At 36.6% G+C, this 9,957-nt stretch overlaps 1 pseudogene; it reads right to left on the bottom strand.

Annotated features, from left to right (window-relative positions):
• Positions 1-5,694: 5,694 nt before the first annotated feature.
• On the bottom strand, positions 5,695-6,793 carry LOC135322058 (nucleosome assembly protein 1-like 1; annotated as a pseudogene).
• Positions 6,794-9,957: the final 3,164 nt, after the last annotated feature.

The raw sequence follows: 9,957 nt of genomic DNA on the forward strand, positions 1-9,957 counted from the left end.
ATTGAAAGCTTGATTTAGCACAGAAATTCATTCCTTCTCTAAAGATTTAGATCTTTTCAAATTAACTTTGCAGAGTCCCTGTGCTATTTGGAATAGTATTCCACATATGCAGACATAGAAAGCAAAAAGTTACCCAGGCTCATATTAAATCAATGCAGCTCAAAATTCCAGCTAGAGTGTCACTTACTGTGATAATCTGTCACATTTAGGTTGCTTCCATGTCTGGGCTATTGTAAATAGTGTTGCTATGAACATTGGGGTGTGTGTATCTTTTCGAATTAGAGTTCCCTCCAGATATATGCCCAGGAGTGGGATTGCAGGATCATATAGTAACTCTAGTTCTAGTTTTTTAAAGAATTTTTTTGAAGGGTGGGGAAGAGGTAATTAGGTTTATTTATTTATTTATTTAATGGAGGTACCAGGGATTGAACCCAGGACTTTGTACATACTAGGCACACGCTCTACCATTGAGCTATATGTCCCCCTTAAGGAATCTTCGTATTGTTTTCCACAATGGCTGTATCAATTTACATTCCCACCAACAGTGTTGGAGGGTTCCCTTTTCTCTCACACCCTCTCCAGCATTTATCGTTTGTAGACTTTTTAATGACCAGCGTGAGGTGATACCTCATTGTAGTTTTGATTTGCATTTCTCTTATAATTAGTGATATTGAGCATCTTTTCATGTGCCTATTGGCCATCCGTATGTCTTCATTGGAGAAATGTCTGTTTTAGGTCTTTGGCCCAATTTCTGACAGGGTTGTTTGTTTATTTGTTTGTTGAGTTGTATGAGATATTTGTATATTCTGGAAGTCAAGCCCTTGTCAGTCATATCATTTCCAAATATTTTCTTCCAGTCCATCATAGGTTGTCTTTTCCTTTTGTTTCTGGTTTCCTTTGATATGCAAAAGCTTATAAGTTTAATTAGGTCCCATTTTTTAATTTTTGCTTTTATTTCTATTGCCTTGGTAGACTGCCCTTGGAGAACATTGCTATGATTTATGTCAGAGAATGTTTTGCCTATATTCTCTTCTAGGAGATTTATGGTGTCCTGTCTTATGTTTAAATATTTAAACCACTTCGAGTTTATTTTTGTGTATGATGTGAGGGAGTGTTCTAACTTCACTGACATGCAGCTGTCCAGCTTTCCCAACACCACTTGCCAAAAGACTGTCTTTTCTCCATTGTATGTTCTTGCTTCCTTTGTCAAATAATTGACCATAGGTGTGTGGGTTTTGTGTAGTTTTGTTGATGTTGTTGTTGTTTCTTGGGGGTTGTATGAGAAAAAATTTACATCTTTATTTTCACTTTTCTCTTACTAAAATTTATCATGTTCTTCAATTATTGTGAAAAATTGCTATGATAACATTAGCATTTGTGTGTGTGTATGTAGTTTTTTGTCTTCAGTCTTACAGCATCTAATCCATATTCTGTTCCCTTGTATTTTTAATACCTTCTTACTGCCTTCTCATCAGCATTTAAACACCTTAACCTTCTCCCCTATGAAAAACACTATTTCTTATCCTACAGTCTCCTTCCACTATGTTCCTAGTTCTGAAAGCACTTGAATATTTCTATACTCACTGTTTTCATTTCTCCTCTTATCTTCACTCTTGAACTCACTGCCTCTGACTTCCATTGCCACATCTCCCCAGAAACTCCTCTTACTACAATCACTTCTAATCAGTGTGTTCTAATAATCAACAGGCAATTATTTGCTTTGCTTGACTTCTCAAAAAAAATTTTTATATACTTTGCACTCTCTCATCCCTTGACAAGTATAGTATGGACTCTCCTAGTTTTCCTGCTACCTCTTTGGCTACTCCTTGTTCTTTACAAGTTCCTTTTCTTGTCCCTTAAACATTGATGCTTCCATGATTCTTTCAGCATCCTCTTCCATTCTTACTGTCTGAATACTCTAAATATAGCTAATGATTTTTAATTACCATCTCTATAAAAATGACTCTAAAATCTAGAACTGCAATTTAGGTATTTCCAGTGGGCACCAAGATTATATATCCAAATACCCTTTAACCAATTTTCACTTGAATGTTTCATAGCAACTTCAAATTCAATGTGTTTAATTATCAACTTGTTATTAGGCTGCGTTCTCCTCAATAAGCATATTTTCAAAAATTTCTTAAAACTCTCTTTCCCTTTGAGACAGGAGGGAAGAGGGCAGAGTATAGCCATTGAAGGAATGATACAGCAATTAGCACCAAGATGGTGGAAGGTTCAACTCCCAGTAGACCTGGAGGCCCAAGATGGTGGGAGATTCCACCTCCAGTGGACCTTCATTATACACATTGTAATATATTAACATGATAAATGACACCCCCACATGTGCCATGACACCAGAGGCTAACATAAAAGGTCAAAAAGAGGGTGGTGGCCCAGTTCCTGGGACTCCCCACCCTCTTCCCCAAAGTAGTTGGGATAATCCTCATACTTGGTAGCATATAAGAACTAGCAACACTGCACCTCAGGCCTCTCTTGCTCCTTCACCTTCCAAGATGGCCTGCACTCTGTCTATGGAATGTGTATCTACTTTCACTTGAAACACCCAACCCCGCACCTCTTGGCCTTTCTCTTACCTTCTGAGATGGCCTGCACTCTGTCTATGGAGTGTGCACCTCTCTAAATAAATCTACTTTTACTCAACTATGGCTTGCACTTGAATCCTTTCCTGCTCAAAGCCAGGGACCCTCACTTGGCAGGTCCCCATCTAAGACCTGGGACATGGCCATCCTCTCACACCCCACTTATTTTCCTGTATCAGTTTAACTTAATCTAAGACTTAATATAAAAGAATGAATCCTTTTTCATACTTTGTTCAGTAACTCTGAAATGTGACACATTGTTAAAAACAACACATTTCCTAACATTTAATTCATATTTGTCTAAAAATTTTAAAGAACTTTTTGTAGCAATGAACTCCTTATATCCCAATATCATCTCTCAGTCTCTCTCAATAAAAAAATTAAATATTTAAATACTTATATTCCATTTAGATTGCATTCCTTTCAGCTCCAAAAGTTAGAATTTTATATATTTAAATTTTGTTTAAAGTACTAACTAATGAAGAAAATTCATCTCTAGTGTCCTTTTAATTACAGTTACAGTGTGTCCTGAAGTTTCCAAATACCTGGCCTTCATTCATGATTTTTCTCTTTATTACATTCTGTACTTCTCAGTAATAAGCAATAAATTTCTAAGTCTCAGACATTCCAGCTCCTACTAAGCCCCATTTCTCTCCGTTCTTGCACTACCGCTCTATTCCAGGCATCTTTATCTCTTTCTTAGATCACTGCAACTCACTCCTAACTGGTTTTACTTCCCCAGCCTTGCTCACGCACACACAATTAGCTATACTGCCAACAGAGTATTCTTTATAAAATGTAAGTCTAGTTAGGTCACTTTCCTTTAAAGTTTCCCTTTTGTGCTCCAAAAGACAACATCAAGAAAGTGAAGGAAAAAAAGAAAAAACCCACAGACTAGGAGACATATTTTGCAAATCATATATTTGATACATATGATTTGTAAAATATGTTAAATATATGATTAGCTAGAATGTATAAAGAACAAATGCAACTCAATAATAAAAAGACAACCTAATTTAAAAATGGGCAAAGGATCTGAGCAGACACTTCTCCAAAGAAGATATACAAATGGCCAATAAGCATATGAAAAGATATTCCACGTTATTAACTGTCAGGTATTAACCCTGTATTTCTGACACTTTGACATCTGGGGGCCTTGCTAACCCTGAAGCACTTTCCTTTCCCAGGGTTAGCCAATTTTTATAGACAGTAAAAGACTTGCCTTCAGTCATGCCTTTCATATGCAAACCAACCAATCCAGAGTCCATACCAGTCAATCACCTCCTTTATCAGATTCTTTTACTCCAGGCCACTATTTCCCTACCTAAGCCCCAAGGGCCAGATAACAGACCAGTGGGAGCAGCCCCTATGTCCCTGGGCTATGGAAATTATTCAACCTGGCCAATCTTAAACCTGCTTACTCTGCCCTACCTGTTCCTTCCCACGGAAACCACAATAAAAACTCTTGACTGCATTCCTCTCCCCTCCAGACTGAACTTGGTACTTCCCCTTGTGGCTCCCTCTGCAATGGCATAACAGCTATCATTTCAATGGCTTTTCAATCTGTTGACCTTGGCATTCCTGAATAATAACAAAACCTACATTTCAAAACAGAAATGCAAATTAAAAACACAATGAAATGCCTTATCATACCCACTAGGATGGCTGTTATCCAAAAAAAGATGGACAATAACATATATTGGCAAGGATGTGAAGAAATTAGAACTCTCATATATTGCTAGGAGGAATGTAAAATGGTGCAGGCAAATGGGACACAGGGTAGCAGTTCCTCAAAAAGTTAAACATATAGTTATTACATGATCCAGAAATTCCACTTCTAGGTATATACCCAAGAGAAATAAAAACATGTCCATGCAAAATCTTGTACTTGAATGTTTGTAGCCACATTATTCACAATAGGCAAAAAATAGAAATAACCCAAATGTCAATCAACTAATAAATGAAATGTGATATATCCATGAAATAGAATATTCTTCATCCATTTAAAAAAAAATGAAGTATTTATCCATACTGCAACATAGATGAAACTTGAAAACATGGTAAATGCGAGAAGCCAGTCACAAAGGATCTCATATTGTATGATTCCATTTATATGAAAGGCCCAGAATAGGCAAATGGATAGAGATAAAAAGTAGATTAGTGGTTGCCTAGGGATGAGGGATAAGGAGTAACAACTAAAGTTGTTTCTTTGGGGGAAAATGTCCTAAAATTGATTGTAGAGATAAATGCACAATTTTGTGAATATACTGAAAGCCATTGAATTGAACACTTTAAATGGGTGAATTGCTTGGTTTATGAATTATATTTCAATAGAGCTTTAAAAAAAGAAAACTTTACAATAGTTTCCCCTGCTCTTAAAATAAAAGCTAAATCACTAAGATTAATAGGGCAATAAGGACTCTGGCTCCAGCTAATTTTTCCAGTGTCATCACTCACCAGTCTTCTCTTCATCCTCCTTTACTCTTATTCTAGCCATGCTGAACTTTGTTGTTGTTGTCATTTCCCTGAAGATGTGTGGTGGTTTTAAAATATGTCTACAAGATCTTTGACACTCCTTCTTTCAAGAAGTTGAAGCATACTTCTCCCCTTAAGTATGGGGTAGATTTAGTGACTCACTTCTAATGAATAGAATGTGGTAGAAGTGATGTTGTATGACTTCTAAGACAAGGTCATAAAAGGCACTGTGGACTTGCTGTTTCTTGGGGAAGCTGCCATATTTCAAAGATACTCAAGCAGCCCTGTAGAGAGACTCATGTGGTGGGGAACTCAGGCCTCTTCCAACAGCCATGTGAGTGAGCCATCTTGGAAGCAGATCCTCCAGTCAAACTTTGTCAGGCATCCAGATGACTACAGCCCCAGCTACTGTCTTGATGGCAAACTCATGAGAGATTCTGAGCCACAATTACCCGTTAAGTCACTTCCAAATTCCTGACCACAGAAAATGTGAGATAATTTAAAATTTTTTTGGTGATTTGACATTTTTATTTTAGGCTAAAAAAGACCCCACAAAAATCAAACAAAAACACCAAACAAATAAACAACAACAACAAAAACTTGAAATAGGCTTGTCAAATTATGGAAATTGTTCTTTTCCAGGGAAGCAGATGGAAGACCTGTGGAGGTTATCCTCAAGGCCACATACATCCTGCTTCACTGCTGCTTGCCCTCTTGGGTTTCAATTCTTTTTAGAGTTACAGTCTGGATCATTTTCCTTATCTCCTTCTTCTTCCCCTTCCTCATCCTCCTCTTCACCTTCTTCATCATCATCATCGTCTTCTTCTTCAGTAGCTTCTCCAGTTAAGTATGACACCGATCTGGGGATGATACAATCATATAAAAAATGACCACTTTCAAAGTCTGCAGCAAGGATAACTTCAGCAGCAACATGCAGAGGGCAAAAAAATTTAAGCAAGTGTCATTAGAAACTGTTTTGGTCACAGTATGAACTGTCCCAAGTCCCTTATGTTTCTGCTTCTTAATGGTTTTCAAAGTGACAATCTGTTCCCTTTTTTTTTTCAATCTATCTGGCACCTTGTACAACCCATGATTTTTGGTCCATCAAAAGAAAAGAGATCAGAATCATCTGGTTCTGACTTCATTCTATATGTCTTTGTCAACACTTCATTTGTGAAATATTCACTGGGTTCAAAGTGAAATTCAAAACTCATAGGCTGGCCTGCATCTAAAAACTTCACTTTAATATCTTTTAAATGCTTCATAATAAGTTTATCATGTTCCTAAAACATACCACTAAGTAAGTCAACATTCTTAAAAACAGTCAACTAAAATTCAGGAATTCCCTTGTGGTCTTCTTTCTTTTTATCTTTTTTCTCGTCTTCAATGTTGGCCTTTTTTTTCAACTCTTCCAAAATTTCACCTTCCTCATCTGGTTTCCATTCACATTCTTCTTCCATAGGTTCATAAATTGCATTGATGATCTTAAATCGCTTACGAATAGAGAGGCTGATAGAGAACAGCATACTTTCTTTCAAGATCATGAACTTCCTCAAAGAATTTGGCTGCTGTCTGTGTACATTTAACTTGAAGGTTTTCTAGAGCACTGCTCATCTTATAATTACCGTAGGCAAGCTTTCGATGTATCCTGTTGATGTTTCTACCAGACCATCAAGTCTTTCTTGAAGGACTGCAAGTATCTGAGGATTTTGCTGCATTTGAACAGTCAGCTGGCATGCTTCAATTTTTGTTTCTTTTTCTACTTTTTCAACGTCAACCAAATGTTGATCAAGTTCAGACTGTTCTTTGTTGTCAATGTCTACATTGTTGTGAGGACTTCAAATATTGGTGGCTAGCATGGGGAGCCAGGTGGCCAGAGCTGCACAGACAGTCACTCAGGGAGGCAGCGGAGGGGAGCGGGAGGCAGCACCATGAGCAGATGGCACTGAAAAAGCAAATATTTGTTTCTTAAGCCACTAAATTTGGGGGCTTAAAAAAGAGAGAAAAGAGAGAACATATAGTATGACATGCTACCTGTCATCTCCAAGCCAAACACCATAAGGTATTTACCTCATTAACCCCTAGTCATTCTTATATTTATCAGTTTCAAAGTCATTTTTTCCCCAGGTTTCTTTAACTACTGATTCAATCCCCCTGCTACTTGCTACCACATCACATATCCATTAACTGAGTCATTTGTACACCCCAATAGACTCTTAAGTTCAGTGAGGTCCCATATAGGATCTGTCTTGTCAGCATCGTGTCCCTAGCACCTGCCACAGTGCCCAACATATGGTAAACTATAAATAAGTATTTGGGGAATTAATGGTTAAATGAATGAATGATTGAATGGGGAGATATAAGGAGCTAAATAAATGTAATGAGATAAAGAACCCATGTGTGCAGAGACTACCATGAGAGCACAGAGGAAAAGCGTTTAATTCAATCTGTGCCACTCACTTATGGTGTGACTTTTGGCAAGTTACTAATGTCTCCATCTCTCATTCTCTCTAAGGGGCAGTTTCCTTATGTATAAAATTAGGATAATATTTCCTGCCTCAAACAGTTGTAGTATTCATAAGGTAACACCTAGTAGAAAAAAGTAATAACACCTGGGAATTTAGAGAAGAGCAATATGAGAAACGAATTCCTGGGTCTTAAAGCATGAGTAAAAATTAGGCAAAAAGATGGGGGGGGATATCTAGGCAGAGAGAAAAGCAGAAAGAAAGTTTCAGAGGTTAGAGGTAGCGAAGTGCATGCAGAAAACTTCATACAATTCAGAGTAGAAAGTGCAGGGAACGGAAGTGGCAGAAAAAGAGGCCAGAGATAGCAATATGGAAGGTGTCCTATGTTATAGTCCACCTTTGGAATGCAGTCTGAAAAACAAAATTGGGACCATTGAATGGAAGTGAGTTGGTCATATTTGGATTAGGCATATGATTCTGATTAACTTAAAAGTCAGTAATCTTCACACCCACTGAGATGACTATAATAAAAAAGATGAACAATAACAAGTGTTGACAAGGATATAGAGAAATTGGAACCATCATACATTGCCATTGGTTGTGCAGCTGCTTTGGAAAATAGTCAGGCAGTTCCTCAAAAATTAAACGTAGAGTTACCATATGATACAGCTATTCCACTCTCAGATATATACATAAGAGAAATGAAAACACAATTTATCCTCTCAAAAATGTATACATGAACATTCATAGCAGCATTACTCAGACAAAAAGTGGAAACAGCCCAATGTCCAACAATTGATGAATGGGTAGATAAAATGTGGTACAGCCATACAATGGAACCACAGAATTCGTCTGTAAGAAGAAATATCAATTTGTGCTATAACATAGATGAACCTTGAAAATATTATGCTAAGTAACAGAAGCCAGACACAGAAGTCAGATACATGTTATATAATTCCATGCATATATATATATATATATATATACATACATAAAGTTTAGAATAAGCAAGCCTGTAGAAACGGAATGTAGATTAGTCAATTAGGATTAGGGCATGTGGAATAGGGATTGTGACTGCCACTAGGTAAGGAGTTTCTTTTTAAGACCATGAAAATATTCCTAATTTAGATTATAGTGATGGTTGCACAACCCTGTGAATATACTAAAACCACTGTACATTTGAAATGGGTGAATTTTATGGTATGTGAATGATATCTCAAAAAATATGTTTGTTTTTTCTTAAAAAGCCAATACTCTTTCTGTAGATTATTATGCTGCCTGATTATTACTATTATTATTATTTTATAGGTTTCTCTTAAATACATGTGAAATTACATGTGTGCCATAAAAGGTATACATATTTTGATTTACAATATTGCCTTTTGTAGCATTAGATTTTTACTTCTTTGTCCACTTATAAAATTTCTGATGCAAAAAAATGGTTTTAAAAGTTCCCAATCTAGTCACATCCTTAGTTTAGTATTATTTCCAACGTACTGAAGAAGTAACATTTCTCAGAGCTCATGGCAACTATAATATAAACATTGGAGACAGATTTTCCTCATACAGTTAGTACTTTAAACAAAGCTTAAAATATATAAATTTATGACTTCCGGAAATAAAAGAAATTTGATCTGAAAAGAATATAAATATATATCATTGTTTTGAGTCAACAGAAAACGTAATGTCATGTTACTATGCAAGAAGTTACTTGCTACAGCACAGGGAATATAGACAATATTTTATAATAAGCATAAATTGAATATAATCTGTAAAAATTTTGAATCACTATGTTGTACATATGAAACATATAATATTATAAATTAACTATACCTCAAAAAAAGTAACAAAAAAAAAAGTTCTTTGCTACAAAAAAAAAAAATCACCATAGAGTTTTCTTCCCCACTTAAGGCTGTCTTATCCCACAAGTCCTGCAAGGTATTTGATGACTTTCAACAAAGGGGAGAAGGTTTGATAGCAGAATTCTAAGATGACTCCAATGATTCCTGCCCTCTGATGTATATGTCTTGTGTATAAATACCTCCCTCTGAGTGAGACCAAGTGAATATGATGGAGTATCGGCCCCATGATTAGATTACTAATCAGTGGACCTTGGGTTAATCAAAAAGGAGATTATCTTTAGTGGACCTGCCCTAATCAGGTGAGCTCTTTAAAAGTAGGTGAACTGTCAGAGAGATGATTTCCTGATGGCCTTGAAGATGAAGCAAACTGTTATGTTGTGATAAGGTGCCATGAGGTAAGGACCTGAGGGCAGCCTCTAGGAGGTGAGAGCAGTCTTCAGCAAACAGCTAGCAAGAAACAGGAACCTCAATCACATAACCACAAGGAATTAAATTCTACCAACATTCACAATGAGCTTGAAAGAGGACCCTGAGCTTCAGATGAGATTGTAGCCA

This window comes from Camelus dromedarius, chromosome 1, assembly GCF_036321535.1.
Source record: "Camelus dromedarius isolate mCamDro1 chromosome 1, mCamDro1.pat, whole genome shotgun sequence".
Taxonomy (NCBI): domain Eukaryota; kingdom Metazoa; phylum Chordata; class Mammalia; order Artiodactyla; family Camelidae; genus Camelus; species Camelus dromedarius.